Raw genomic sequence first — 13,129 nt, 5'->3', positions numbered from 1 at the left:
GGTGATTAAGAGAAAGCAGAAAGTCTACAAGGAATGGAAGATGGGGTGGATCAGCAAGGAAAGCTACCTCTTACAGGTCAGAAAGAGTAGGGATAAAGTGAGAACTACCAAAAGCCAAGCAGAGTTGGACCTTGCAAAGAGAATTAAAACCAATAGTAAAAGTTTCTATAGCCATATAAATAAGAACAAAACAAGGAAAGAAGAAGTGGGACTACTAAATGCTGAGGATGGGATGGAGATTAAAGATAATCTAGGTGTCACTCCATCTGGTATAGGATACCGGTAAAAGCACCAATCTCAGGTCAAACTGCTAGAATACAGGGCATATACCTCAGACTGGTGGTGTCATAAGGTGGCATAGTTGTCAGCCCATAAAATCACTATACTGGTTCACAAAGTATTGAATGGATTACAAACATTTGCCAGAGCTTGTATAAACAATTTAGCTGTTTTCAGTAACTCCTGGCAAGATCACATAAATCGTAAGAATTGTGTTACAAAAGCTGAAGGAACTCAACCTCACTGCCAAGGTCTCCAAATGCAGAATAGGGTTTGCAAAAGTATCCTATATAGGACACAGTATGAGCAATAGGTTGGTATGCCCTGATCTCTTAGAAGTAGAGGCCATCAAAAGCTGGCCTGCCCCTAGAACAAAGAAGCCGGTCCAATCCATTATTGGTCTGGCTAATTGTTACAATAGATTTGTAAAGGGGTTCAGTAACATTGTGGCCCCCATAACAGTCCTTACAAAGAATGGGAAATTCTTAGGATGTATTCAACAGTGTCCGGGATACCCATTCCTACATCAATTTTGCGTTCGGAGTGTGATGCTGTATTTAAAAAAAAAAATGATTATGTTTATACTAAGGTATCACTGTGCAGAGGTTCAAGAAGGGTACTGAACAAACTAGCCTCAGAGACAAACTGTCTAAGCAGATTTCAGAGTAGCAGCTGTGTTAGTCTGTATTCGCAAAAAGAAAAGGATGCATCCGATGAAGTGAGCTGTAGCTCACAAAAGCTTATGCTCAAATAAATTGGTGAGTCGCTAAGGTGCCACAAGTACTCCTTTTCTTTTTGTCTAAGCAGAAAGCATAGTATAAAAATACTTGTAAACGCTCATTTGTAATGAAAATTATGGTGCTTATGATAAACCGTGTGATCAAAAACAAGGTTTATCATTAGCACCGTAACTAGTCACTAGCTTTTCCTTTATCTTAGTATTTCCCTTGGCATATGCCTTTAATTCAATCATATCTTGAGAGCTGTGGTATTTGAGTGTTCGGTGAGGTAAGGATGTAGGGGAATCTTGTATACTAGCAGATGTTCTGTGGAGCTGTCTCCCAACGTCATGGTTGCGCACATGTAAAAAGCCTATTTACCTTCTTGGGATTAACTTGTGGCCCTCACCTTCAGGACCCAGCCCTTCTCCACTTCCTGTAGGGTTGTAATCTGAGCCTTCTTGTGTAAACAACTCTGCTGCTGACCAGGAATGTCTGTTTCTAGCAGCATCCTCTCAGCAGCTTTCTTTGGGTAAGTGGCAAAGCTCCCTTCCCCCTCCCAGCCTGTTAATTTGCATGTTCACAGACACTGCTGGCTGCTTCGTTTTGAATCTACTTTGAATCTTCAGAGACTGGCCTCTCTCTCTCTCAAAGAGAGAGTTTCCACCCGCATGTCCAAATCAGTGTCCTGATGACTTTCAACTATTAAATTGTGCTTCCACATGGAATCAGATGTGCCTGAGCTCACTAGGACATATTCAAAGGGTCTAGAGGTGAGAGTCTGTCTACCACCACCCTTTGTGTTCCCGAGGGTTCGTCTGCATGGCTGCTCTGCTCTGAAAAGTCAGTTACCCACCCTACCCTCTGGATCTGAGACACAAGCTAGATGGACAGGTGCTGCATCAGCCTCCCTGTCCTGGGCATTTTCCATTAAAGAATCAGCATAGGAATACCCACGTGCCAACAACTGTACTACTCCAAAATGCTGGTTAGGCAAAGCCAACTGGTTACAGGGCGTCTTTATAGGCCCCAAAAATTCTTTTTCCATTTTCCCCTTCTGAAACCTTCGCTAAGCCACCTTTCCCGGTACTCTGTAGAGTTAAGTCAGTGGAGCTATGCTCAGTTGAAAAACCTCTGGCAGTTAGTAATGGGGACAGTCTTTTCAGTGGGTACACTGCTACTCTCAACAGACAATGATTCTTGAGCTAATTGGAGCAATTCTCTCCTGCACTCTTCAGGCACAGCTATCCATTCACAAGTTCACTAGGAAGCCTCTCTTTCCCTGAAGGAGCCTTCCTAAACAAAAAACCATTTTTCATAAAAAATCTTCTCCTTCCTTCTTCAGCTGGGTCACTACTCTGAGCAACAACAAATTCTTCCTGTGTTTAATTTAAGTCCAGAATCACCTCAGAATCATATCAGACAAGTTCTCAACTGTCATAAACTGGGAGACACTCTTTGCCTGCTCACAGTTTTCCTCACTGACACCAGCTGCATCAGAGCCATACCTTCCCTGTGACCTGGTTATGATATTAACCTGATTAAATATAGTTACGATATTGTTAACAATCAAGATATCAGCGGGTAGCAAATCGCTAATACCAACCACAATATCACCTTTAAAAATTTCCCCCTCCAGGTGGATTTTGGCCAAAAGTACTTTCACAGAGAACTCAGAGAGCCAAAATATTTACACTTTTATGTGGCAACAAATGTTCTGCTCTGACAAGACTTCTTTTAACTAAAGTAATGTCAGATGCTTAACCGTGCCATCCTACACATCTAACATTATTAACTTTTGCGCTGTTAATAAATTCTTTGCTACCATCCAAAGACTCCGCATTAATATAATTCGTGGGGTCATTCCCTTCCTTTTCCATCTCCTTTCAGACTAAGAGACAGCGTTTGCACGCAAGGTGGCAGTGTTAGTGCTTACATGGTTAGCCTCTGTATTTAACATCATTGTTATGTATGTAACATCATTAGCACTCAAGGTGGGTTCCGTGGGTGCAGACTGTTGGGTGTTTTTAATGTTTGGGCAATTGGGTTTTATATGGCATGGGTCCCACCGTGATTACAGATCACCTGTTTCCTGTTAGAGTGAGAGGTTTTATGTTTTGGACTTTTATGAGGTTATTTAACAAAATTGGGGTTAGGTTTATTCTTAAACCTTTCAGCCCTTTTAAATTAGGGTGCAGAGGGATTACCTTTCCCCTGGGGCTTACACTCACGAGTCCTATTTTCTATATATTTGTCATCGATTTCTGCTGCTTTTTAAAACTGAGTCAGCCTATCACAAACTGTAGCCTTAACATCTTCTGGTGTCAGCCTAAACAACTGCTCTAGAGTAATTAAATTCAACAGTTTACCAAAGTCATCATATGCTCCCGCTCCCATGACCCACTTCTTAACATAACCAAGCAGTTTGTGTGTGCATTCCACATAAGTAACATTATCAGACATCTTAAGATTACTAAATTTCAACCTATAGGAGTCAGGAGTAATTTTAACCTTTGCAATACAGTTGCTTTAATCTTTTTATAATTCAAAGCTTCCTCCAGCCCATTTCGTTAGACACTTGCCTCGCTTTGCCAGTCAATTTGGTCAGGAGAATTGGCATCCAGTTTTCTTCTGGAATTTTATGAACACCACAGAATGTAGATAAAAATTCAAGATACTTAGATTCTTTATAAATTTGGCAGGTTTTATCCCAGTCTCTGTTGAGAGGAGAAGTATCCACAGGCTGTTCTCTTTGCCTGTTCAGGACTTGGCATTGCAGCGTGTGAGCCTCTACCTTTTTTTGATTTGCTTCTCTCTCGGCTTGTATCTCTTCCATGTGCATTTTATGAGCCTCCTTTTCAATTTCAACCTCTGCTAGGTGTCTCTGGTATGCCCTTTCCTCTGCATCCTCAGCCTCCTTCTCCTTTATTAGAAGTTCTGCCATTTTTTCCTTCATGTTCTAACTGTTGCTTGTTTGCCAGGGTCTGCATCTGGATTGCCTCTGCTGCTACCTTTTGGTCACATTCCATGAGCAAATCTCTCCTCTCCTGACCGGAGATGTCCCCTAATAAGACCTATTCTTCTATCTTTACATACCTTTTTAAGTTCATAACCTCATAGGATTGTGACTCCCCCCCAACCCTTAGTTCCTTCGTGCCACCAGTGATGGTGCTGGAACTTCTAGCATTGTTTTGTTCTCAGTTCTTGAGACCTTTGAAAACCTGTAATATAGTTGTATATAGTTCTTAGTTACCCCAGTCCCCGTGCCCCAGTCCCCAGGCTTTAAGCCCTGTGATCGATGCAAATGGCCTATGCCCGTCAGTGATCCACATACCAGCGGCCTAAGATGCTTGGGCGAAGGGCACATAAGTGACAAGTGCAGTATCTGCAAGTTCTTCAAACCTAGGATGAAGAAGGAGCACGATATCCATCTGAAAGCAGTCCTGATGGAGTCGGCACTCACTCTGGCTCCAGAGTAGCGGTCCAACTCCGCATCAAGCATCGCGGCCTCCGTGTGCAGTGCTCCGCTGGCGCCATCCATGAGCCAGCATCAGTCCCCCTCCACAGCTCCGGTCAAGAAGCCAAAAAAGACTGTGAGGGGAAGATCTGCTACCTCCCACAAGGGAAAGGAGAGGGCGGGGGGCGAGCCACGACCCATGCCAGGCTGTTCAACGCCCCCATTGGGAACTTGGGCCCCAGCTCAGGTCGAGCGGTGCAGCCCATCCCATACTTCGCCTGGGACCCTAGATAGCGTTGCGGGCCCAGGCCAGCTTCAGGTGCTGTCGACGCCTGAAGCCCTTCAAGCGGCTCAGGAGATCCTGACCCTCCCGGTGCCACCCACACTGGCTCCAGTGGTATCCTGGTCTCAAGGAAAACCCGCGTTGGGACCTATACCTCTGTCCCTGCCTCAGCGGCACTGTTTCCCATCAAGAGGGATGTCCTGCCATCGCTCGCCCGCCTGAAGCTGTCATGCCTTAGGACTAGAGAGACAGACTCAGCTGAGCCCTCTTTGGTCCCTGCACCAGGGTTAGCGATCAAGGGACTCAAGGCGTACCTTGCTGGTGGATTGGTGCAAACCTTCTGTGGCATGTGCCACCTGGCAGAAACTCTGGGACCAGCCCCGACAGTTTCCAAGGGTCTGGTACTGATCAGACACCAGAGACGGCCGATCGCCAGGCCGTCATTGCCCATCTCCAAGAAGGAGATTGCACTACTCAGGGCGATCCTCCCAGCAACCAGCCCGTAGTAGCTTTCAGTCCTGTTTGACGTCCCGGTACTGGTTGAGTAGCGTGAGGCGTGGATCGCCGGGTATCTGAACGCCATTGGTCCCTGAGAGCCCAACCAAGACAATCTTGCTCGGACTGGTCAGCTTTGGGATGTAGCGACCGGCACTGGTTGGACAAGAGCCACCGCTTAGCCCGATCCTCATCGCCCAGTACCAACCGTTCCGCTGGTAGCTCCGGCTCAGAGCAAGGTTCCCTGACTGTGGGACAAGCCCGGGTACCAGTGGTGCCGACTACATTATCAGCACCAAAACCTGTCCCATGGCCCCAAGTGCAGTGGCTGGCACCATGGTACCGATGGAACCCCTGGGAGTTCACCCAACCTTCCCAGGCTGCCTGATTGGTGTCTGGAGCCTTGGTATCCTGTCCCACTCCGGTGCTCGAGGCTTCAGGCGGTAAGACCCTGCAGGTGTAGGAGGACCCAGTGGAGCAAGCTGCTGGACCGCCAATGGATGTGGAGGTGGCACCGGCATTGTCATCGCCAAACAAGGCTATCACTGGGCCCCCTCATCCAGTTCCTCAGGATGACACCAAGGTGCACCAGGAACTTTTGAAGAGGGTCGCTTCTAAACTGGGGCATCAGGCAGAGGAATTGGAAGAGCCTTTGGACTCTGTTTGACGTCCTCTGGTCCTCGGCCTTACCCCTTCATGAAGGGGTCTCCAAGATCACTAATACCCTGTGGCAGACCTTGTCTTCCCTGGCGCCTATCTCTAAAAGAGCCAAGAGGTACTTCGTGCCAACCAAAGGGCACGAGTACTTATACTCCCACCCAGCTCCCAGTTCCCTTGTGATTGAGGCAGTTAACCATAAGGAGAGGCAGGGACAACCCAGGGCCACCGCCAAAAATAAAGACTTGAGGAGGCTGGATCTTTTCAGATGTAAAGTTTATTCGTCTTCCAGCCTTCAGCTGAGGGTAGCCAACCACCCTCCTTGGCTGATATGACTTCAATATGTGGCAAGCCAAGTTTGAAGGGTGGCTCCCCGAGGCTTTCAAGAAGGATTTCCGAACCATACTTGATGAGTGCACGACTGCGGCCAAGGCGGCCCTCCAGGAGGCATCGGATGCTGCTGCCCACACCTGGCTTCAGCTGTTTCCATGTGGTGAGTCACATAACCAAGTGCTCCTCTCTGGGTTGTCCACCAGGGCCCAGCAGTCATTGCAGGACCTGCCCTTCAACGGCAGGGCCCTATTTGCGGAGCAAACAGACAGCAAGTTGCATGGCCTCAAGGTCTCCCGCACCACCCTGAAAACCCTGGGTCTCTACGTCCCAGCCCCGGCATATAAGCAGTTCAAACTACAGCAGCCTCAGGGCCAGGGGAGCCAGCTTTGGCAGGACCAGCCCCATAAACAAGCCAAGGGTTACAAGCACCGCCTGAGCCACCCACCTCCACCCTCTGCCCAGTCGGGCTCAACCCGTAATAAGCAGGGGGCCAAACAGTTGTTTTGAGGGTGTGCCCGAGGGCGACCTACCAGACTCTTTCCCAGATCCATCTTTCCCAGTGTTATCTGACCACCTTTCCCCTTTCCTCCAAGCTTGGATCACTATAACTTCGGATCACTGGGTCCTCAGCACAGTGGAATGGGGTTATACCCTCCAGTTCCTTTCTACTACCCCTTCCCACCTGCCTTCCCCATCCCTCTTCAGGGACCCCTCTCATGAGAGTCTCTTTGTGCAGGAGGTAAAGAGGTTACTACAGCTAGGTGTGGTGGAAAAAGTTCCTCTACAGTACAGGAACATGGGGGTTTATTCCCGGTACTTTTTAATCCCAAAGGCCAAGAGCGGTCTACAGCCCATCCTGGACCTGAGAGACCTCAACAAGTACCTACAGAAGCTAAAGTTCCATATTGTGTCTATGGCCTCTATCATCCCCTCCCTTGATCCGGGAGACTGGTATGCCGCCCTCGACTCGAAGGACGCATACTTCCACATAGTGATCTTTCAAGGACACAGATGCTTCCTCCAGTTTACGGTGGGGCCCCACCACTACCAGTTTGCGATTCTCCCATTTGGCCTGGCGACAGCGCCGAGGGTGTTTACCAACTGTATGTTGGTGGTAGTGACTTACCTCAGGTGCTGGGGTATCCAAAGTTACCCATACCTCGAGACCTGGAGCCACCTTTGACAAGCCAGTCGTCAAGTCCGAAGGGACATCGTGGTGCTTCAAGCCACGTGCTGCTGTCTGGGCCTACTGATGAACGACAAAAAGTGGACGTTAGTGCCAGTGCGGAAGATAGAGTTCATCGGCGCAGTCCTCGACTTCACCTGCGCCAGAGCGTTTCTGCCACAGGCAAGGTTCCAAATGATGGCGAACCTCATCGTGGAAGTCTCCGCGTTCCCTCTGACTACAGCCAGGGGTTGTCTGTGCCTGCTGGGCCACATGGCAGCTTGCACTTATGTGGTCCGCCGTGCCAGGCTCCAGATGCGGCCCCTGAAACAATGGCTGGTGACAGTCTATTCACAGACCCAAAACCCCCTAGAGAAGGTGGTTACCATTCTCCAGGCGATAGTTACCTCGCTGAGATGGTGGACCTACTGCGGGACAGTCCTAGAAGGGGTTCCGAAACAACCCTCCTCGCTCCATCGAGTTGGTGTTGGACGCCTTGGACCTCAGCTAGGGGGAACATCTCGGCAACCTCCAGACACAGGGGATGTGGTCCCTGGAGGAGGCGCGATTACATATAAATGTCAAAGAGCTATGAGCAGTCTCGCTGGCGTGCGGAGTCTTCCTGCCCCACCTGTCGGGCAAGGTGGTACGAGTCCTGACTGACAACACAGCCTCAATGTTCTACATCAACAGGCAAGGGGCAGCGCGCTCCTCAGCTCTCTGTCAGGAAGCGCTCCGTCTGTGGGACTTCTGCATCAGCCACGAAATCCACCTGGAAGCTTGTCACCTTCCCAGAGTCAGAAATATGCTGGCAGACCAGCTCAGCAGGGACTTCTCCTCTCATCTTGAGCGGTCGCTCCATAAAGAGGTAGCCTGTATGATCTTCCAAAGGTGGTAAATTCCCACCTGTTCACTACCAGACAGAACAGGAAATGCCACCAGTTTTGTTCTCAACAGGGTCTAAGCAAGGAATCCCTCTCCGATGCCTTCCTCCTGTCGTGGTCAGGGAGCCTGATGTACATGTCCCCTCTGATTCCACTCATCAGCTGGGCCCTGGCAAAGATCAAGAGAAACCAGGCACAGATTAGCAATATCCCTAGGGGACCATGATAAGGGAAAAACATGTGGCACCAGTGTACATGCCAATGTACACCTAATATGGAATGGACATGAGCAATACATCTCAAAGAACACCAATTACAGAAAAATTAACTGTCTTATTGGAGTCCTCAGTCCCTTGTTAAAAGTTCCCTTTGTTAGAAATCACAGTCCAGAAATGGGGAGCAGAAAAATGGCCAGTGGATGATCTGACAGTCTCCATTTATATTCTCAGCCTATGTGCATGGAAAGTTACTGTCTGAAACATGGACTCAGGGATCACATGTTTTAAGAGCCCTGCTGAGTCACTGGGCCTCCATTGTCCATAGGCTCTTTGAGGCATCTTTGGGAGGGGCCCACTGGAAGAGTTGATTCTCCTTAATGGCCCATCAACATATGGCTGGCTGGTCTTAATATAAATCTGTCTTGTGGGTGTTACCCAGAAACACAACATGTTTGAGCTACAAATATAACAAATATATTCATAACTTCCTATATAATGATGATACACGGATTGCACCAAAACAGTGTTGTTCAACAGATCACAACTTTTCCAATGATATCTTACACGGCATACTTCGTATAAGATTTATTACAGCTGTGCAACACTGGGGATAGATCAGTGGTGATACTTTAGCGTAAACATGGTCATCTTTCTTTTTATACAGCATCACACTAGGTATGGCCCAACATCTAAACTACTATTTTGTCACTGATTTTAATAAGGCTAATGAAGATCTTAGGGATAGTGGTCGGTTGGCTAATGGGAATGAGGATCTGGAAGTAGAAATTACCACAACTGAGGTGGAAGTCAAACTCAAACAGTTTAATAGAACTAAATCGGGGGCCCCAAATAATCTTCATCCAAGAATATTAAAGGAACTGGCACATGAAATTGCAAGCCCAATAGCAAGGATTTTTAATGAATCTGTAAACTCAGGGGTTGACTCAGTTAACTGGAGAATTGCTATTTTTAATGGGGAAAAAATGATCTGGGAAACTACAGGCCTGTTAGTTTGACCTCAATTGTATGCCAGGTCTTGGAACACATTTTGAAAGAGGAAGTAGTTAAGGACTTAGAGTTAAATGGTAATTGGGATAAAATACAACATGGTTTTACACAGGTTAGATCATGCCAGACCAACCTGATCTCCTTTGAGAAGCTAACTGATTTTTTCAGACAAAGGAAATGCAGTAGGTCCAGTTTACCTGGATTTCAGTAAGGCATTTGATACAGTTCCATATGGGAAATTAGTTAAATTGGAGAAGATGGGGATGAATATGAAAATCGAAAGATGGATAAGGAACTGGTTAAAGGGGAGACTGCAACAGGTCATATTGAACTGTGATTGGTCAGGCTGGAGGGAGGTTATTAGTGGAGTTCCTCAGGTATCAGTATTGGGACCAATCTTATTTAACATTTTTACTAATGATCTTGGCACAAAAAGGGGGAGTGCGCTAATAAAATTTGCGGAGGACACAAAGTTGGGAGGTATTGCCAATCTGGAGGAGGACTGGAATATCATATAAGAAGATCTGGATGACTTTGAAAACTGGAGTAACAGATGTGATGGGTTCCCTCCAGGGTGCCACCTGGAAGTGGGATACCACTTTGCCCTCTGACTCACCAGCCTGGGCTCCCTCTCACACTGTGCTGCTGTGACAAGCTGCAGACTGCTCCTGGTCCTACACTTCCACCAGCATTCACACAGGCAGGGACACACCCAGCTGCAGTTACATGCAGGCTCTCTGTCCAGCCACTGCATGAATCAACAATAGAGATGCTACAGCCAAGATAACCTCCAGCTCCGCAGGCACACATCCCCGCACTGGAGTATAAACCCAAAATTATGCCATCTTGCAGTGCACAGGGAACTGTACAGTGTAAGGTCATAGAGTTTGCCTCTCCCTCAATGTAGAGAGGAAATGCAACAGCTCCTGCCCCTTGAGCTAAGATTCCCAAGCACTTCACACCAAACTTACTGGTTTAGATTAAAACATAAAATAAGTTTATTAACTACAAAAAGATAGATTTTAAGTAATTATAAGGGATGGCAAACAGATCAAAGCAGATTACATAGCAAATAAACAAAACCGCAAACTAAGCTTAACATACTAGACCAATTGGATGTGAATTAGCAGTTTCTAACCCTGGCTGATGATACAAGCAAGCTTGCAGATTCTTAAGGGACAAGCTGCATTTGTTTTGCAGCTTGGGATCCCCACCCCCGTTCCAAGTCCTTTTCCTTAGGAGCTTCTCTTAGATGTTCAGTTGTGCGGGAGTGAAGAACAACAAATGACGTCACTCACTGACTTATATAGCTTTAGCATATGGCGGGAACCCTTTGTACCAAACTCAGTTTGTGGAAAAACACTGGTATCCAAGATGGAGTTCTGTGTCATGTGGCCTGGTCACATGCCCTCGCATACCTTGCTGAGTCATAGCAGCCATTACTTACAAGCTGTCTGGAGCATTCTCAGGAAGGCTCACCAAGTGGGGGATAAGCATCTCCTAAGGCCTGTTGTTTTTCCTAATGCCCATTACCTTGAATAGGCCCTTCATAGTCGGCTATCTAGACTTGGAAGCATTTTGCCTAGTGGGGGTCACCCTGATGTGACTACATGTGAAATTCAGATACATAGTGTGACTAAGCTCTGTCCTTGTCTCCGTGGGTCCCGCGTTTCCTGGCAGATTTCGCTAGCCTCAAAGGCTCACTGTGACCCTCCACATAACCCTTCTCTCTCTAGAGACAAGGGTCACAGTCTACTGAGCCATTTTCATCATAAGCCAGCAAGGGAGGTGAGGAGAAGTTATCCTTCCTTGCAGTCTCTGTTGTCTCCCAGTCTCAGTGATTAATTGGGGGCAAAGGTGGGGGGGGGGGGGAGCCCAGGCCCACCCTCTACTCCGGCTCCAGTCCAGGGACCCTAATAGTATCAGCTATGGTAGCTGACCTTTTAGAAACATGACATGTACAATTCCCTGGGCTACTTCTCCCACAGCAGCCCTCACTTCCTCAAGCTCCACTTCACCCTTACCTCAGGGCCTCCTTCCTTGTGCCTGATATGGTGTGTACTACTCAGTCTCTCCAACAGCACAACTTCCTCCCACAGCTCCTGACATGCACACTCACCTGACTAACTGGGAGGCTTTTAACTAGTTTCAGCCAGCCCCTGATTGGCTTCAGGTGTCCCAATCAACCTAGCATTCTCCCTGCCTTCCGGAAAGTTCTTAATTGGCCCCAGGTGTCTTAATTGACCTGGAGCAGCTGCCATTTCACTTATCCTGGTACCAGGGATTTGTTTAGCCTGGAGCTAATATATCTATCTCCCACTACTTTTCTATAGCCATCTGGCCTTGCCCCGTCACAATAGTTAATATTCATAACTTCAGATACAAAAATGATACATACATACAAATAAGATAATCATATTCAGAAAATCATAACTTTTCCAATCACACCTTATATGACCCATCTTGTCCAAGATGCATCATAATTATACAACTGTGAAGAATATGGGGTGCAATGTCACAATAGAAATGGGATGAAATTTTAATAGTACAACTTGCAAGGTCGTGCACTTGGGATTGAGTAACAAGAATTTTTGCTATGAAATGGGGACTTGTCAGTTGGAAGAAACCCGAGGAGGAGAAAGACCTGGGTGTATTCGTTGACCACAGGATGACTATGAGCCGCCAATGTGATGCAGCTGTGAAAAAAAAGCTAATGCAGACTTAGGATGCATCAGGAGAAATATTTCCAGTAGAGATAGAGAAGTGTTAGTACCATTATACAAAGCATTAGTGAGACCTCATCTGAATACTCTTTGCAATTCCAGTCTCCCGTCTTTCAGAAAGATGAATTCAGACTGGAACAGGTGCAGAGAAGGGTTACTAGGATGATCCGAGAATGGAAAACCTACCTTATGAGAGGAGGCTCAAAGAGCATGGCTAATTTAGCCTAACCAAAAGAAGGCTGAGGGGAAATATGATTGCTCTCTATAAACACATGAGAGGGATAAATACCAGGGAGGGAAAGGAGTTATTTAATTAAGCACCAAAGTTGTCAGAAGAATAAATGGATATAAGCTGGCCATCAGCAAGTTTAGGCTTGAAATTAGAGTAAGGTTTCTAACTATCAGAGGAGTGAAGTTCTGGAACAGCCTTCTAAGGGGAGCAGTGGAGACAAAAAAATACCCAGCTGGCTTCAAGACTGAGCTTGATAAATTTATGGAGGGGATGGTAAGAGGAGACTGCCTACAATAGCATGTAGCTGATCTGCAACTGCTAGTAGCAACTATCTCCGACGGCTGGTGATGGGACACTAGATGGGGAGGATTCTGAGTTACTACAGAGAATTCTTTCCTAGGTGTCTGGCTGGTGCGTCTTGACCACGTGCTCAGGATCTAACTGTTCGCCATATTTGGGGTCAGAAAGGAATTTTCCCCTAGGTCAGATTGGCAGAGACCATGGGATTTTTTGTTGTCTTCTGCAGCATGAGGCATGGGTCATTTGCATGTTTGAACTAGTGTAAATGGTGAATTCTCTGTAACATGAACTCTTTAAATCATCATTTGAGGACTTCAGTAACTCAGCCAGAGGTTACGGATCTATTACGGGAGTGAGATTCTGTGGCCTGCAATGT

At 46.9% G+C, this 13,129-nt stretch overlaps 1 protein-coding gene and 2 long non-coding RNA genes across 8 annotated transcripts in view; 1 reads left to right on the top strand and 2 right to left on the bottom strand.

Moving 5' to 3' along the window:
• Nucleotides 1–13,129, top strand: part of DERA (deoxyribose-phosphate aldolase) — a 91,252-nt gene that overhangs the window by 21,750 nt on the left and 56,373 nt on the right. The window lies entirely within an intron of this gene.
• The window catches only part of LOC122464422, a 34,012-nt gene continuing 27,023 nt past the window's right edge, over nucleotides 6,141–13,129 (bottom strand). The window contains exons 2-4 of one of the 2 annotated variants that reach the window (XR_006288417.1): nucleotides 7,796–8,441; nucleotides 7,350–7,472; nucleotides 6,223–6,469 (exon numbers count right to left, since the gene is read on the bottom strand). This is a non-coding gene — a long non-coding RNA (uncharacterized LOC122464422). Of the gene's footprint in view, nucleotides 7,473–7,795; nucleotides 8,442–13,129 lie in introns of both variants that reach the window. The other variant, XR_006288420.1, reaches the window with a different exon arrangement.
• LOC122464421 overlaps nucleotides 9,487–13,129 on the bottom strand; it is a 28,929-nt gene continuing 25,286 nt past the window's right edge. The window contains exon 3 of the long non-coding RNA XR_006288415.1: nucleotides 9,487–9,639. This is a non-coding gene — a long non-coding RNA (uncharacterized LOC122464421). The remainder of the gene's footprint in view (nucleotides 9,640–13,129) is intronic.

This window comes from Chelonia mydas, chromosome 1 (genome assembly GCF_015237465.2).
Source record: "Chelonia mydas isolate rCheMyd1 chromosome 1, rCheMyd1.pri.v2, whole genome shotgun sequence".
NCBI lineage: Eukaryota > Metazoa > Chordata > Testudines > Cheloniidae > Chelonia > Chelonia mydas.
Note: the sequence above shows the minus strand (reverse complement) of the source record. Positions and strands in the feature narration are given on the sequence as shown.